This window comes from Octopus sinensis, linkage group LG9 (assembly GCF_006345805.1).
Source record: "Octopus sinensis linkage group LG9, ASM634580v1, whole genome shotgun sequence".
NCBI lineage: Eukaryota > Metazoa > Mollusca > Cephalopoda > Octopoda > Octopodidae > Octopus > Octopus sinensis.
The window spans coordinates 97,890,915-97,910,169 of record NC_043005.1 but is presented as its reverse complement, the minus strand read 5'-3'; positions in this window follow the sequence as shown (position 1 = coordinate 97,910,169).

Sequence of the window (19,255 nt, the reverse complement as noted above, 5' to 3'; positions counted from 1 at the left end):
GATGGCAGCGCCAATGCTGACAGCATGGATGCTGATGCCAACACTGACTATGATGACGACGAGAATGATGACAGTAGCAGTTTTTGTACCACATCCTCTGACCAACTCATATTGCCACCTCTCATTATTTGTACCGTGTCTACCTCAAAGCACAACACTGACCAATTCTTCCTCTCCAGAATGTCAACCAGCTACAGTTCCATTCTTTGTTATTCAAGCATCTGCTAAATTACAACTTTTCAAGAATAATCAACAGCATTAACCTGACCGCTATTGAGTGTCACTGAAGGTCAGAGGCTGAGCCCTTCCTTCAGATCAAACCACTAAAAATTAAACAGCTGATATTCCATCCAAGGTCAAATTTGATTATGATTAATGTTCTGCTACACAATTAGGGATCTGAGGAAATCTGTTGACTTCTCCACAGGAAATTAACTATTAGAAAACTAATTAGTTAAAATTGATGGTGAGATATAAATTCCATTGACCACACCATGGTAAATCAAGGGAAGCTTCTATTTGGTTAATTGACTTGTTTGAAATAGCAGCAAAATTTCTCTCAGATCCCAAATCATAGTCTATCATCTTAAAAAAAAATGTTTATATTGCTGGATAATGTCATCTTGGATACACTTTCACCATCATCACATCCTCATCATCATCATTTAGCATCTATTTTCTTCACTGGCATGGGTTAGACAGTTTGACTGAAACTGGTAAGCTGGGGAGCTGCACCAGGTTCTAATCCGATTTGGCATTGTTTCTATGGCTGGATGCCCTTCCTAATTCCAACCACTCCAAGAGGGTAATGTGTGCTTCTTACGTGCCACCAGCACAGGTCCCAGTTATGTGACACCAGCATGAAACCACGATTACGATTTCACTTGGCTGGATGGGTGTAAAGCATTTCTGAGATGTAAAACAACAAAAAATAAATAAATAAATAGGATGTTCATAGCAGGAACCCCTTTGATTGAGTCTGACCAGGAGTGACAATAACAATGATCACTGACCCCATACTGCCACTGCTACCACTGCCACTATCACCACCACCACCACAACCATCAGTATGTGAAATTGCCAGATCTTAAGAGAGATATTATTGAAGTAATTTTGGTCAGCATTGCATTACATAAAATTAAATGTATTTTCTGTTAATTTCTTTCAGGTTACAAAGAATAAAAATAAATAGATAATAAATAAATAAATGAATGAATTTAAAAATACTTCTGCCACTTAACAGAACAAAATAATAATAATTTGTAAAATTGAAGACATTTTATTATTCAAATTTAATAACGACAACTATATTATAAATTATTAAAGTTTATTTTTTAAAATTCAATTACATCTTTAAATTAGGATGAATTTGAAGGTAAATTCATTTTCTAATTTCCTTTCAAAGGAAGCTAAATGTCATGATAAATAGTTAACTGGTGACTATGACTGCTTTCCATTTCTTGAAGGTATGTCGCCTAGTATTTGATATATTCAGCTCACAGTCATAAGGTTTACGGTTCAATTCCTAGACCAGGCAATGTGATATGTTTTTAAGCAAGACACTTCATTTTATGTTGCTCCAGTGTACTCTGCTAATAATGCTTTCTGCTAAAGGCACAGGGCCTGAAATTTTGGGGGAGGGGACTAGTCAATTACATCGATCCCAGTATTTCAGTGGTACTTAATTTATCGACCCTGAAAGGATAAAAAGCAAGGCCAACCCCAAAAGTAAAGACAGACCAAATGCCACTAAGCATTTTGCCCGGTGTACTAGCAATTCTGCCAGTAGCCACCTTCTACTCAGCTAATAATGAATATCAGTCAGGTTCTAGAGCAATTCCTCTCTCTTTCTCTCTCTCTCTCTCTCTCTCTCTCTCTCTCTCTCTCTCTCTCTCTCTCTCCTCTCTCTCTCTCTCTCTCTCTCTCTCCCCACTACTCAAATCCTGGTTGTTCCAACTAGGTCCAAGGTGAGAGGTCCAAGAAAGTGTCTCTGCTTGCTCACAAGGACATAAGTACTTGGCACTTTGTCATTTATGACAACAAGGGATTCAGTTGATCCAATAAACAGAACAGCCTGCTCATGAAATTAACCTGCAAGTGGCTGAGCACTCCACAGACATAGATACCCTTAACGTAGTTCTCAAGGAGATTCACATGACACAGAATATGACACACCTGGCCTCGTGAATTATAGTTACAACTCATTTTTGCCAATTTGAGAACTGCTGTTTTAACCATTCTGCTGCCAAGATGTTGATGTTTAGCTCCAGGTAAACTCTAATGAAGCAGACCAGTGATCAAAGGTATTCCTGTCCTGACTCCTCCATTTAGTTAAGACATCAGGGAATAGACGGTCTTTCATTTAAATATCTCTTATTTTTGAGAAATTATCTTTGGATGCTGGGCCTCACTGAGGAAATGACATGGGACTGGGAGATGTGGCGATTTGCTGTAGTTGATAAGACATGTCAAGCTAAGTAAAAATTAGTCTTCCACACATACAGGATTGTCCTTTCAGGTGCTGGTGTCACTTAAAGAAAAGCACCTGTAATGGTGCTGCATTAATGCACCTGTGTTGTGGATGTGTAAACCCACCCATGACAGTGACACATAAAAATCACCCAGCACACTTTGTCAAGTAGTTGGCACAAGGAAGGGCATCCAGCTGTAGAAACTGTGCCACAACAGACAGCTGGAGTATGGACATCTCCCTGCTAGCCAGCTCCATGTCAGACTGTCCACCCATGCCAATATGGAGAGCAGATGTTAAACGATGGTGATGGTGGTGGTGGTGGTGGTGGTGGTGGTTTTGGTGGTGGTGGTGGTGGTTTTGGTGGTGGTGGTGGTGGTGGTGGTGGTGATGGCGATGATGACAATGATGATGATGATGAGTAGAATCTGTACATACATATATATGCATGTGTCTTTTATCTATTACTTACTTCAATCATTGGACTGTGGCCATGCTGGGGCACTGCCTCGAAGAGTTCAGCTGAACAAATCAACCCTGGTACACATTTTTAGAGTGTAGCACTTATTTTAGTGGTCTCTTTTGCTGAAACACTAAGTTATGGAGACATAAACAAACCAACACCAGCCATCAAGCAGTGGTGAGGGACAAACACACACACACACATAGCTGTTTATATATATGTGACTTCTTTTGGTTTCCATTTACATATCCACTCACAAGGCTTTCGTTGGCTCTAGGACTTTTGTAGAAAATATTTGCCTAAGATGCTGCACTGTGAGATTGAACCCAAAACAATATGATTGGGAAGTAAGCTTCTTAACCATGCAACCACACCTATGTATCTACTCATCATTTACAAGGATGAAAAACAGTCACCTGTTCTGGAGATCTGTTATATTTCTGCCAATCCCCTGACCTTGGTGCCTAATTCTACATTTTTTAAACAAAGAACGGGTTGGATAATCTAGTTTTAGATATGCCTCACTTGGCACGTAAAAAGCACCCACTACACTCACAGAGTGGTTGGCGTTAGGAAGGACATCCAGCTCTAGAAACACTGCCAGATCAGACTGGAGCCTGGTGCAGCCTCCTGGCTTCCCAGACCCCGGTCAAACCGTCCAACCCATGCTAGCATGGAAAACGGACGTTAAACGATGATGATGATGATATGCCTGAGAAAAGGATGGGCAGTCATGGTTAGAACTCTTTTGATCATAATTTAGTCTGTTCAATCATTACTGATCTGGAGTCAAACAAGAAAAACAACAAACAACATCTCTGAAGATATAAATATGACTGAGCTACTGAAAGTAAATGTTAATTCGAATGGCTTACTACTTTAAAATCGTGTAAACTATGACCCTTTGTATGGTTACTCAACCTGCTAGAAATAGCAGCTAAATCTCTTTCAAATCACACCCTACTATCTTTAAAGTAGGAAGGACATTGGATAATAGTTACAGCTGAACTACCTTTGATCATATGAATGCTTGATCAAAGCTGGCTCGGATCTAAACACCATCACCACCACCATTGCTAACAAAAGCAATTTGTGAATGCAACAAGTTCCCGATTCCGTTGTCACTAACTCAACCAGGAAACATTTTCAAGCCCTGCCAACTGAATTTAGTCATGGAACACCAAATGGCTAAAAACAATTCTTTTGAAATAAAGTTTTAGAATTGGACAGACTTAAAATACAGTGAATGCAATAAGGACAGCACAATAAAAGACCGAGATGGTAATCCATGGTATTGAACCAGCTGAGAGCAAATGATGGATGATTGATTGATTGATTGATGGTGGTGGTGGTGGTGAGGAGGAGGAGAGGAGGGGTGCAGGAGGAGAAAGAGGAGGAAGTGAGGGAGGGTGGGGGAGGATGGGAGGGGGCAGGAGGAGAAAGAAGAGGGGAAGCAAGAGGAGGAGGAAAGAGGAGGCAGATGAGGGGAAGGGGGAGGGGAGGAGGAGGACAATGAGAAAGATGAAGATAATGATGATAACGAAAATGACAAATTAATAAAAAAATGAATAACAGAATTCCAGAAAACTAGTTGTGGTTAGCATCGGTAAAAAATTTTTACAGGTGAAACATACAACACGGAAAGACTGTACCTCCATCAAAAGCATTAAGTTGAAACTTTAAAAAAATTTTGGTCTCAATCAGTTGTGTTTTATGGGTGAAAAGCATAGACTGACATCGAGGACATTTGAGATGATGTACAAGTAAGTACAGCAAATCAATTGGGTAGTCCCAAGGAAGAATAATACAATTGTGAAGGAGTTGTGTGTTAGTGACAATGGTTTGACTGTGAAAACTACAATATTTTGGCTATGTTATCAGGGCCCAGAACTTTGTGTCCACAGCTCCAGAATTTGGCTGGATGGAAAATGGGATCATAAGTGATGAAGACAAAGGTCAGGTGTTAACATCAAAGACTGAGCAAGGAAGATTTAGTAGGTCTCTCTTGTACAGTTGCAGCCTGAGAAGAGATCCCAGTGTTTAGCAAAGAGTGGTGGTTTGTGTCTGAGGTCCCCAAGCATCAGCCAGATGATGGGCATACTCACTCATTCATTCTTAAAATTTTAAGTTCAAATAATTGTCATAACAAGGATTAACTTTCGATGTTCTGGACTAAATCTTTTACTGATGATAGAAAAATTTGTGTCCTTTGACTACTAAAGTTTGGTAAAGACTGTAAAAAAAGTTAGTAGTAGGAGCAAAGAAGGGGGAAGGAGAGGATTTATTGATCAGGGAGCAGACCCTATGAGCAATGACATTCCAACTAATCATCCCATCTTTTTTTCTACATATTTTTGCAGACTGGCATGGCTGTGTGGTTAAGAAGTTTGCTCAGCAACCATGTGGCTTCAGGTTCAGTTCCATTGTGTGACACTTTGGAGAAGTGTCCTCTGTTAATATTGGGTTGTCTCTCTTGGCACAACAATTGTTGTGTCTGTGAGATAAACTCTTCATTTTCTTCAGATATGTCCACAGTACTTAATACAAAAAACAGCTTGAACACTTTCTTGTGAAGTAATTACAGATTGCAATGGTCTTTTATAAAGCATTTCAGTCCTTACAAGAAAATCACTCAAACTTGTACTAGTAGGATGTTTATAGGAATGAGATTCTTTACATGTTGCATATGCCCATGCTTGTTCATCTTGTAGGTAAATATCAAACTAGTCAGTAATTAGTTTCAACCCTTTTTTCTGTTGAATTTCAGGAGTTATTAAATTTCTGAGATGATCACAAACATTTTTAGGGAGATTAATGATGACTGTAAGTCCTTATTTGTTTTTAATCCGGCCTGTATACAGAGACCAAATAAATGATAGATAGTCATCTCCTTTACTTAAGCTCAATGGTTTTGTCTTGTAAAATAAGACATCGTTTTTGTTATTTATCTACAGCTACTGTGTCCTATAAATAGTGTTTCTAATTGCCATTGCTCCAGCTTGTACTTCAATGCCCTGAAAACAAAATAATATTCTCTCCATAGAAACAGGTTGATGGTTCTGCTAGTCATGAAACCATGCAGTTAATATTGTTAACTGCATCAGTTACGAATTGGCAAGTACAGATTCTTGGATTCACCTCAGCATTTTTGCAGCATGATAGTTTGAAGAGAGAAGTTTTTTGAAGAGAGGAACTAAAGTTGTCTTTAGATTTCTATCCAAAATTACTCATGCGAAAGCTGAAGAGATGCATCAGTGGACCAAATGATGCAATTTATCCATGATATAAGAGTGTCACTCAAATGCTGATCCAGTTGGTTGGAGCTGTGAGTGATTATGACAATGCTTCATCTCTGGCATGATGCAAGTAAGAAACTGACCGGCCTGATGGCAATGCATGTGGACAATTTTATTTTGTGTGGAAATGAATTGTTTGAGAAGAATGTGATCAGAATAGCAATAAAGGTGTTCCAACTGGGAACTCATGAGCGTGGAACATTCAGCTGTTTAGAATTGAATTCTAAAACAAAGAGAGGAATCCCTATTGAGGCAGAACTATGCATCTCATTCATATCTCCAACAGAAAGGAAGGACACTTAGAAAACAATGATGAGTTAAGAAGGGAAGAAGTGAAGTTTGATTTAAAAAGACTTAGAGGCCAGATGAAGTGGATAACTACACAGACTCAACTAGATGTATCGTCTGAGGTTCGTAGAATAAGCATCATTGGGAAACATCCCAAAATAAAGATGCTGTTTGAAGCTAATGGAGCATCATCGATATTGTCATCATCATCGTCATTGTCATCTTCAGTGTCATCATCAGCGGTGGCAGAAGCGGTATCATCATCATCATCATCACCATCATCATCATTGAATGTCCATTTTCCATGATGGCATGGGTTGGACAGTTTGACATGAACTGACAAGTCAAAAGACTACAATAAGCTCTGCTGTCTATTTCAACATGGTTCCTGCAGTTTGATGTCTTTCCTAATATCAACCACTTTACATAGTGTACTGGGTACTTTTTACATGGCACCAGCAGGGGTGGGGTCACCAAGTAACTTGCAGGACAAAACCCCTCAAAAGGTGGAGGGAAAGTAGTATTGAGGGATGGAAAGGTGTTTTGCATTAGGAAAAAGACATGGCTATTTTAGATGGAGAAGAGAGAGAGAGGAGAGAAAGATGGTGAAGATGTGAGAGAGAGGGGGATGGGGCCATACACTCAAGTTACAGGGTGGTGTATTTAGTGGGGTGGGCCAGGAATTGGAGAGGGAATGTAGGTGGGTGACTTCACAAGATTTCAAAACAAGAGTGGGGGAAGGGATTTAACAAGGTAGGTAGGTGAACATGTGGGGGGAAAATGGAGGGAAATAGGAAGACTATGGGTAGTGAGCACAGGTGGGTTGTGGGAGAGGAGAAGGGGTCATGGACGTGGGTTTTACTTTGCTGGGCAGGTCTTCTCAAGAAAAGCATATCACAAGTTGTCACAGTCCTTTGTCATTGCTTCTACAAGGCTCAACATCTGAAGATCACTTCTCACCACTTCATCCCACATCTTCCTGGGTCCTCCTCTTCCACAGGTTCCCATCCCATTTAGGCTATTTTACTCATTTGAACTGACTGAAACAAGTAACAGAATTTTAAAAAATATCAGAATAAAAGAAAAGCGTTTCCAAAACTACATTACTGAATGTGTTCTTGCTTTTTTTAAAAAACAGTAAGGTTTGATTTGAAGGAAACTTGGCTGTTATTTCTAGCAGATTGAGCAACTAGCTTCCAAACGTTGTTCTTTAGCTCCAGCTCCCCACCGTTTCTCTCTCATTGTTCTCAATACGGATTGTTTTATGTTTGTTTTTTAAACTGTTTTACAACCATTTTGCAATATTTGCCTTGCTGTGTGAGATCATATGTATAAGAGCAATTGTCTTCACAGCTGAATGCCCTTATTAACACTAATCGCTCAACCATGAAACGAGTATAAAATCTGTTCTTTGTTCAGTCAAGCAAACTAGATGAAATAGAGAGTTATATACCCTCTGAAGGGAAACACCATAATGGATGTGCAGAAGCCTCTATGCAGTCACTTTGCTTTCTAGAAAGAGCAGCAAAATCCTTAAATTACACTATAGGATACATTAAATCATGTAGTCCTCAATGTACAAAAAGATGAGATGGTCATGGATAGAAGCCTCTGGTCATCTGTCTGCTGAACCAGAATTGACTTTGGGCTTTCACCCTGCTATCATCCTGTCTTTTTGTTAATCAAAGTCCACCATGTCCCATAGGTACTTCATTTTCAGAGGGAGACTTGGCTGCTTTTTAAAGCAGTGAACCGCATTAGCTTATCACGAGGATTTTAGTCTTTCTGGTAAACCTTCAACACTTATTAAGCACTCGTGAAGAAAGGTGGTGGCAGTGGTTTGTTGTTTGTAGATGCTGATGGGTTTTTGGAGATTTTTTGTTTTTTAAACAAATGCTTCCATCTATCAGTAATAACATGGAAGATTTTGATTCAATGAAAACAGAAGCATCGTCTTTAACATTATTTAAGCTATCAATTGAAATCAAAGAATCAGATCTGAAGGAAGGAAAAACAAACCTGATAGAGGAAATGGACTTGAAATTGATGTACAACATCATCATCATCATCATCATCATCATCATCATTTAACGTCCGCATTCCATGCTAGCATGGGTTGGATGATTTTGACTGAGGACTGGTGAACCAGATGGCTGCACCAGGCTTCAATCTTAATCTGGCAGAGTTGCTACAGCTGGATGCCCTTCCTAACGCAACCACTCTGAGAGTGTAGTGGGTGCTTTTACATGCCACCAGCACAGGGCCAGTCAGGCGGCACTGGCAATGACCTCGCTCTAATCTTTTACACATGCCACCAGCACAGGTGCCAGTAAAGCGATGCTGGTAACAATCACACTCGAATGGTGTCTTTTACGTGCCACCGGCACGGAGGCCAGATAGCCACTTTGGCAATGATCATGCTCGGATGGTGCTCTTAATACCCTATTAGCATTGGGCTCAAGTGCCAGGAATGTGACGCTGGTAACGATCACGCTTAAATGGTGTCTTTTATGTGCCACTGGCACAGAAGCCGGTTAGCCGCTCTGTCAATGATCACACTCGTATGGTGCTCTTTGCACCCCACTAGCAAGGACGCCAGACATCAAATTTGATTTTGATTTTGATTTTTAATTTTTGATTTCACTTGCCTCAACAGGTCGTTGCAAGCAGAGTTTTAGTGTCCAAAGAAGGAAAAGGTACGCATAAGTGGGTTGGTAATGCCCCTGGCATAGGTCACAAGATTATGATCCCATTTGGCTTGCCAGGTTTTCTCACACACAGCATGTTTCCAAAAGTCTCGGTCAGTAGACATTTCCTCGGTGAGGCCCACACATTTATTCTCTGCTAAGCACATTATACACACACACACACACACATTGCTTATACCATTCTTTTGATTGCATGTATATCTCATCAATAAATGTTCAGTTTTATTTTCATCACATTTATGTTTTATGTTTTTGTAATTTTTATTTGTCAATGTTTTCTTATAAGTGTACTTTATTTTTTTTACTGTAACAGTATTTTCTTTCTCAGTTTCTTTTGAACACTGCCAGAGTGTAGCAACTACCCATATATATATATTGTCATAAGGCTAAGTGAAATGGTGAGGAGAAATAGTGAGATACTTACTTAAAGTCACCTGAGGAGGTGCAATCAGCACCTGTGATGCAAGACAATTGATTGCACAACATCTTACCCGTGATAGGTGCAAAATGAGCTGAAACAATTGTAGTAGATTTGAAAAAGAATCCTGTGAATTCTATTTTCTGTCTCTAATCTATTTATATAAACTCTATGGATCTCAAGGAATTCCTAAAATAACTCCAGTAGCATATGCATCTCTATTGCTGATGACATCAGATAGCAAAAAACAGAGGACAAGCCTTACTCAACATCCTACAAGGCTTCTACATAAATATAAGTTAACTACATATATATATTATCTAAAATGTATAGTATTAGATATTTATCATGGCTGATCTTACCAATTAGTTTCACATAAAGAATACAATGGATTGTTAGGTAACATCTGATTATGTAACTTTATGCTCATCAGAGTTAGCCGATATGGAAGGGAACACGGTAACTGCTTTCTATTGTGAGAGGTGGATTAGCACAATCAGTCAGCAACTGTCATGAAAAGAGGTGGTGAAACATAAAAGGGTCAGGGGATTAGGTTAGGAGTTATGTCCATTGGTTGGGTATGCTATAATGTCAGTAAGAGTTGTCTTGAAGTGAGGTGTGTATTATTAATGTGGTGCCCCTGTGGGTGTAGGTATATATAGCTGTGTTTGTTGGTCTGTTTTCTTTCTGTAAAGGATACAGTTATGGGGGGGGGCCGTTTTATGTTAGCATGTGGTGTGTAATGTGTGGGGAGAGGGGGTCTGTGCATGTGTGAGGGTACAATTTGTGTGCAGGGGTTAAGGTTAGGGTTGGGGAGTGATGGGAGACAGCCTATTTTGTGGTATGTCTGTCTTATAAGGGTGTGCATGTGTGTACATAAATGCATTGGTGTGTGCTTTAGTCAAACTCTTTTTGTCAGGCCCGAGGTTATCAGTGGGTGGTCGTTGGTGAAGGATCAAAGAAGGAGACCATGGTGGGACGAGTAGGTACAATAGGATGTACTTCCTTTCATGCAGGCAAGGATTAAACACCTCACTCCTGCTATTCAAGTAGACATCTGGGCGTTGGATCCCTTTTAAAATTGCTCTTTTCTCAGCCAGGCATAATCTGCTCTTCCTGCTGCTATTGAAGTATGGTTTGCATTTTTCTAGGATCTTCCACTTTATACGTTACTCCATTGCACTTTCTTTCAAAGCCTAGATGTGCTTGATATCTGTTGATAGTGGTAGCTGTTTGGGAAGCATTATGCCCAGGCTTGAATTCATGCAAAAAAATTAAACACATTTCTTCCATTTCATGCTTGAAATTAAAGATTTCTATGCTTCAAAATTATATTCTAAAATAAATCAGTATTAATTTATTAAAGAATGCACATCAATTAGTAAACATGTAAAATTTCATCAAAAACACAACAAAAATAATATCTTAAATTGAAGTTGAAAAAATGTTTTCAAAAAATCACACAGTATTTTCCAAACAACCTAATATATATAATTTTTCTGAGGGTGTAGATATATATAGTGTTGTGTTGCTTACTCTGTTTTCTTTCTGTAAAGGATAAATCTGTGGGTTTTTTTTTGTATAAGCATGCAGTGTGTAATGTATAATGTGTGTCAGGAGGGGTGTCTATATGTGGAGTACAATTTGCATAAGGGGGTATGTGCTGGGGGTAGTAGGGGATAGCTCACTGTGGGGTATTCACCTTATGAGTGTGTGCATATGTGTACATGGGTGCATGTCTTGTTCAAACTCTTTATGCTGGTTCTAAGGGCATTGGTGGAAAGTCGTTTGTGGAATGTCAAGGCAGGGGATCCGTGGTTGCAGTCATGGTGGGTTGCACAGGTACGACAGAATATACTTTCTTTCATGCAGACAAGGATTAAACACTTCATTCCAGCTGTTCAGGTAAACATCCGGGAATTGGGTAACTTTTAAAATTGCCCTCTTTTCTAGGGAGGCATAATCTGCATTTCCTGTAACTATTGAAGTATGGTTTGCATCTTTCTATGATCTTCCACTTTATACTGTACTCCGTGGTGTTTTCTTTCAAAGTCCATATGTGTTTGGCTAGGGCTGTGGCATCACGTCTCTCTGGGATGTTGAATGAGGACTTGTGGTTATTAAAGTGGGTTCTGAAGGGGCCTTCCATTGCCCCCACATATTTCCACATGCTCGGTTGTCCATTGGGTCATGTTGCTGTTACTTCTGCCTCATAAACAACTGTTTCTACATTGCATTATCTGTTTAGTGGACAAGTTGTGTTACCCCTACAAGCAGTTTTGGATTTGCTCTTTGTTGTAAGGTATTTTAGGCAAGTGTCATCTATATAACCTCAGTTTCATCAGTGCTGAATGAATGAAATTTGGTATATATATGGAGAGAGAGAGAGAGAGAGAGAGAGAGAGAAAGAGAGAGAGAGAGAGAGAGAGAAAGAGAGAGAGAGAGAGAGAGAGAGAGAAGAGAGAGAGAGAGAGAAAGAGAGAGAGAGAGAGAGAGAAAGAGAAGAGAGAGAGAGAGAGAGAGAAAGAGAGAGAGAGAGAGAGAGAGACATCTATGTCTCAAATTTAATGTAGATACATTGCTGGCTAACAGTTTACTGTCTAGAGATAGCATCTTTTCTGGATGAACTGTATTTGAAAACACAATGTATGTCAGAAGAAGAAGATGAAAATCATCCAGGCAGAGGCTAAGAACAATGCCAGGTGTACTTCAGCCATGTTGGACTTAGCCAATGGCATGTACTCACAGCCAGTCACATGCTGGTATGAGATATATATATATATATATATACACTTGTGTGTATGCATGTGTGTTGAGAAGTGGGGTGCATGTCTGTATGTGTGTGTGACTTTTTTTATATCCCATATGGACAATATGTTCCACACTTTGGTGGTTTGATGGGTAAAAACCAGTGGAATAAAGAATTCTTAGATGAGTAAATGGTAAGATAAAGGTTACTTTATCAGCAAAGGTGTCCATCCATAGAATACTGCCTCAAGGATTCTCTTCAAACCAATGCCAGTACGAGGAAAGTAGGCATAATAGCAATGATGGTGGTGATGATGATGATGATGATGACGATGACTACGACAACGACGACAATGATGATGATGACAACGATGACGACTGTGATGGTGGTAGTGGTGGTGGTGGTGGTGATGATGATGATGATGATGATGATGATGACAACGATAACGACTGTGATGGTGGTGGTGGTGGTTATGATGATGATGATGACAACGATGTATATGACAACGATGATGACTGTGATGATGGTAGTGGTGGTGGTGGTTATGATGATGATGATGATGATGATGATAATGATGATGATGATGACAACGATAACGACTGTGATGGTGGTGGTGGTGGTGGTGAGGAGGAGGAGGAGGAGATGCATTTCAGAAAATTAGAGTGTTGTGCAAAATTTAGATTTTTTATTGTCAGTTAAATTAGAACAATAAAATTTCAATCGCATCTGGCTCACTAAATCTAATCCAATCCAAATCAATCTATTTGTAGTATTCTGTTGATGAAAACCAACATTTATGGCTTTCATGCAGGGATAATCAAAAATGCAATATCTCAAAAATTCTAGAATGCATTAGCTGAACATTGTAAACGTCATAACAAAAGCGTAAGTTAGTCAAAAATTGAAAAGTAATTACAGAGTTTCAGTTAGTTCTTGGTTAGCACATCTTTGGCTTCAGTGGTTGCCAGAATATGATGCTGCTAAGAGGGGTAGAATCCCAGGTGGTCTTCATTGCAACCTTCAGCTCTGACGGACAGCTGGAGCACAATTTGATCGTCTAAAAATAATAATAATAATAATAATAATAATAATAATAATAAAAATAATAATGAAATTATTGTATACAGTGCTCAGGTGCACCACAACTTGTCAAAAGTGCGTATAAAGCATATGCAGTAATGTACAAATGTCTGGGAAGTGAACAGTGTATGAGTCAGATACATGCTTGCGTGTGTATGGAGGGGAGAAAATCAGGTGTAGTGTTGGCGAATCTATTTTAAATATACCCCCATAGATTTTCCACCCAATACAAGGTCCAGCCCTTATTATTTTGTAGTGGTTTGTGTGTCTCAATGAGCATGCTAGTGATAGTGCCTCCCATGCCGGACAGGTCAAAGGATAGTAGCCAGACTAATATGGGTTACCTCTTCCCAAAGACAAAACGGTCAATATAAAGATCCTCACCCAGGAACAAAAAGAAAAAATTAACCAGCCTGGTGGGTGTTAACAAGTATGTGGAAAATGAATATGAAAAAAATGCATGCTGAAGACCTTGGGGGTGGGGAGCGAACTTTTGGAAAATTCACAAGATCCGATTTTTCCATCATAATTTCCAGTAAAATGGATATATATTGATTTTTTTTTATAGAATAGCACGATTTTGGATATGGAGGATACGATTCTGAAAAAAAATTTGCAAAAAATCGCGAAGGCCTGAAGGTATATATATATATATATATATATATATATATATATATATTTTTTTTTGAGAAATTGAAATTTTACAAACAAATTTTTTCAGAATTTTAATCTTCGTATTTCTGAGTAAAGTGAAAAATAAGGAGGGGCACGAATTGAAATCTTGAAAATGTGTCGCACCTTCGGCAAGTGTTTTCTACTATAGCCTCAGGCAGACCAAAGCCTTGTGAGTGGATTTGGTAGACGGAAACTGAAAGAAGCCTGTCATATATATGTATATATATATATGTGTGTGTATGTTTGTGTGTGTTTATATGTTTGTGTTTGTCCCCCCAACATCGCTTGACAACCGATGCTGGTGTGTTTACGTCCCCGTAACTTAGCGGTTCAGCAAAAGAGACCAATAGAATAAGTACTAGGCTTACAAAGAATAAGTCCTGGGGTCGATTTGCTCAACTAAAAGCAGTGCTTCAGCATGGCCACAGTGAAATAACTGAAACAAGTAAATGAGTATATATCCATTTTACCGGAACTTATGATGGAAAAATTGGATCCTGTGAATTTTTCTGAAAGTCCCTCCCCACCCCAAGGTCGTCAGCACTCATTTATTTTTCATATTCCTTTTCCACAGACTTGCTAACACCACCAGGCTGGTTACTTTTTTTTTTTTTTTTGTTCCCGGTCGTAGATCTTTATATTGACCGATAAAACTGGGCTTGCATAGGGCCAACAGCCCTAGCTAGACAAAAAAAATGCTAAGTTATTGAAGCATTAGCGACAATTCAAAACCCACAGATCCTTTAAGAAAATATGTGATGCCTTGATATGGGAACCACAGGGGAAGCTGAAGGGAAGGCACCATAAAAATAACTGGAGACAGGATACAAAGGCAGAGCTGAAAAGATAGGGTTCCATATAGGGGGAAGTAGAAAAGATAGCCCAGAGTCAAGAACAGTAAAAGAACGTCGTTCATGGTTTATGCTCTAAAGCAGGCATGTCAAACATGCAGCCCATGGGGCACATGTAGCCTTTTTCAAATACAAGTACAGCCTGCAAGTAATATAGCTAGAGGTTTGAAAATTGGGAACCCACAAACATTGGTTGTCAAGCGATGGTGGGAGGGACAAACACAGACACATGAATATATACACATGTGTGTGTGTGTACAACAGGCTTCTTTCAGTTTCCATCTACTAAATCCACTCACAAGGCTTTGGTTGGCCTGAGGCTATAGTAGAAGACATTTGGTCAAGATGCCGAGCAGTGGGACTGAACCTGAAACCATGGGATTAGTAAGCAAGCTACTGACCACACAGCCACTCCTGTGCCTATGTATGTATATTTTAATTATTATAAATCTTCCACTGAGGAATGAGCCGGTTTCTAACAAAAATACAAGACTCCATCTTTGGGATGTAGTTAACACTGACAAATTCACATTTGGAACTTGAGAAAAGTCTTGCATATTTTTAGTTTTCCACTCACAGATTGCACTTGTAATGTACAAATCAGCTGGTCAATTTCTCTTTCTGAAAATCCCAGTTTATCCAGATTTTCCTATAAGCATCTACTAACAAAGCCTAGTGTTCTAATATATATGTATGCATGCATGTATGTATGTATCTATTTATCTATCAATTCCATTTTAGAATTGACCTCTTCCAGTGGTGCTGAAATAAAACTGTTATGATGCATTATTTCACACACTATATAGTTGTATTCCAGCAATAATTCTTCTGGTAAAGAGATGATGAAACAATTGTAGTAGTATGCAATAAAATGTGTAACTCACTCCAGTCTCCTTATCAATATTTAAATATATGTATGTATATATACATGTATATATATATATATATACATTGATGTATGTATACATACATATGTGTGTAAGCATGTTTGTGAGTGTGTGCCCATTTACTGTTGTCCTGATGTCAGATGATGGTTCTAAATGGGCATCATCATCATTATAAGTGAAGCTATACATTTCTATTCTTTTGCAGAAAAAAAAATGTCTGGCCATGGTAAATATCACCTTGGTTCAAAAAGGGAGGGTTGACAACAGGAAAAGAATTTGGTCACAGAAAATGTGCCTCAATTAATTCTGTCTGACCTGTACAAGCATGGAAGAGCAGACGTTAAATGATGGTGATGATGATGATGATGATGATGATGATGGCGAGGAGGAGGAGGAGGATATATATAGTGCGGTGGTGGTGGTTTTGGTGGCAGTAGTGGTGGTAGCAGAGGCAGCAGCAGCAGTGGTGTTGTGGCAGCAGCAGCAACAGATAGGAAGATGTCATCAGTGGTGGTTTTGGTATTGTTGACTGTGGTTGAATGAGAAATATGGGAGAGGATGGTCTTTTAAAAACCGTTAGAGAAAAGCAAGAGATAGATTAATAACTAAAAACCAACTGTACAAGGGAACTGGAGATACAAGACGGTGATGCAGTAGAAGAGAGAAAGAAATGGTCAGACAGACAGGAAGATAAAGAGAGAGAGAGGGGGGGAGTAAAAGAAGATATTGAGTGAGAGTGAAGAATTTAAAATCACAAACACACACAAAACCCTGACCAAAAACATTGCATCATATACAGAATACAATCCAATCCAGTTCAATAAAATAAGCTGAGAGTGTGAGGGTACAACAGATGTAATTTTCCAGATATCTGCTGGTGTGTTTATGTCTGTGTGTCTTTGAAGGAAGATTTTTCTCTTTTTTTTTCCCATACAAATACATAAATTTGTTGTTGAGCAAAAGACTTGCAGGATATTAAATAAAAATGTAGAATCATCATATAGAATAAGAAAAGCTTTACGCAAACACACACATACTCTCTGTTGCTCACACACAAACACTTACACACACATACAGACATAAATACACAGACACACTCACACATACATATGCACACACACACACATACAGACATAAATACACAGACACACTCACACACGTATACATATGCACACACACACACACGTGCACACACACACATATACTCACTTACACAAACACACAAACATACACACACACATACAGACATAAATACACAGACACTCACACACACATGCATATGCACATACTAACATGCACATGTATGTACACATGCATACATATAATTGAATAAATAAAAAAAAAAATGGATAAATGAATTGAATAAATAAACAGAAAACAAACAAATATATATCAACAGATAAAATAAATAAATGAATAAAATCAATGAATTAAAAGTAGTAGGAGAAGAAGAAGGAAAAGGAGGGATAGAATGAAGTGAAATGTGAAATCAATGAATGCAAATTATTTGGCTTTGAAAACATGACAAATAAATATGGAAAAAATAAATAAAATTGTTGTAAAATAAAATAAATGTATTAAATTGCAAAAACAATAGATACTAAAGAGGATGAATGTTACTGCTGTAGGTGGTAATGATGGTGATGATGGTAGTGGTGATATGATGGTGGTGAGGATGTTGTTAAGAGCAGTAGTATTGTAGGTCTACATTGAGTTTTTATAGCCTCTCATGGTAGAGTTAGTTTGTGTGTTGAATATGGCCAGCATGCTAGAGTGTCCAATGATTGCCAGTGAAAAGGGTTGACAAAACAATGGAGTTGCGGGTGTGGGGAGGGGGGTTGCCTCCTGATTGAAATCTCTCTCAAATCTCTCAAGTTGCTTTCAAATGTCTATCTCCCACATCGTCTTAAAAGAAGGAGAGACACATTGGATAATGTAATCAATGTAATTCTAGATACACTGTATCAAAAAAGATGTTGCAGTTATTGTTGGAAAACCTTGTTATCACAGGTTTACTGGATCAGGGCTGTCTGACCTGGGGCTAAACAACAAAAGTAACCAATAATTTGATGATTCAAAAGCTCTTTACTAGAATTGTAAGGTACCACTTTTCTAAGAGCTTTTAACAAACCCAGTTAACTTTGGCGTCAACTGTAGGACATGGGCCCATGAGTCTGCTTAATTAGGGCTGGCCTGAAGTTAAACAATATATTGTCATCATCATCATCATTGTCGTCATCATTACCTATTTCTTTACTGCCCACAATGGGCTAAACACAAAGAGGACAAACAAGGACAGACAAACAGATTAAGTTGATTATATCGACTCCAGTGCGTAACTGGTACTTATTTAATCGACCCCAAAAGGATGAAAGGCAAAGTCGACCTCAGCAGAATTTGAACTCAGAACATAGCAGCAGACGAAATGTTGCTAAACATTTCGCCTAGCGTGCTAACGTTTCTGCCAGCTCACCGCCTTATCATGATGTCGTCATCATTACCATCATTATCATTGCTTTACAATGACAGTTGTATTACACCCTACCTTGTGAAGATATGCACATCTCAAAAAAAAAAAACACCATTTCCTCTAGGATCAACATCTTTTTGTTGATCTATCACTACTACAAGCAAATTTTCCACTTGGCCATGTCAGATAGGGCTACAAGTAGTAGATTACGGTGCTTTTGAAACAGTACACTATTATTATTATTATTATTTCCACCCCCACCCTTAGTTAAGATTACTTAAAAACATTTGGAACTACAAGCCCCTGCTTTCATACCATTTTCCCTTTTACATCTTACAGCCAAGCTGGGGCACCCCCTTGAAGGGTTTTAGTCGAATGAATCGAATCCAGTACTTATTTTCCTAAGCCTATTCTATCAGTTTCTTTTGCTGAGCATTTAAGTTATGAGGATGTTAATAAAAGAACACTGGTTGTCAAGTGGTTATGTGGGAATTATTGAATTCAGGATTGGTGGGCAATATTTTGACCCTGGCAGCACTATTTTGCAACATTTAGCTCATGGTGGTGTAACAGGTGTTTATTAATAGATTATAAATAGTGCTAACATGCTATCTTAATGATAACAGATTCTTCTAATATTCTTTTCAATGTATCTTTACGACAGTAGTACGTGTGTGTGAATTGAGAGGTGTTTGACTGCTATATTTTGCATGTTGAGTAGCCACATAGAAGCCCCTTGGTATAATAAAGTGAACTGGAAGTTGTTGGTGGCAATTACTCTGTCATGTGAGAGAAGTCTGAACAAACTAAGTATTTTATAATAAATAAATTTCAGTTACTCCCAAACTGTATCCATTGGGAAAAAAATGAGCAAGTGTGCAGGCAACGGCTGTGTGGTAA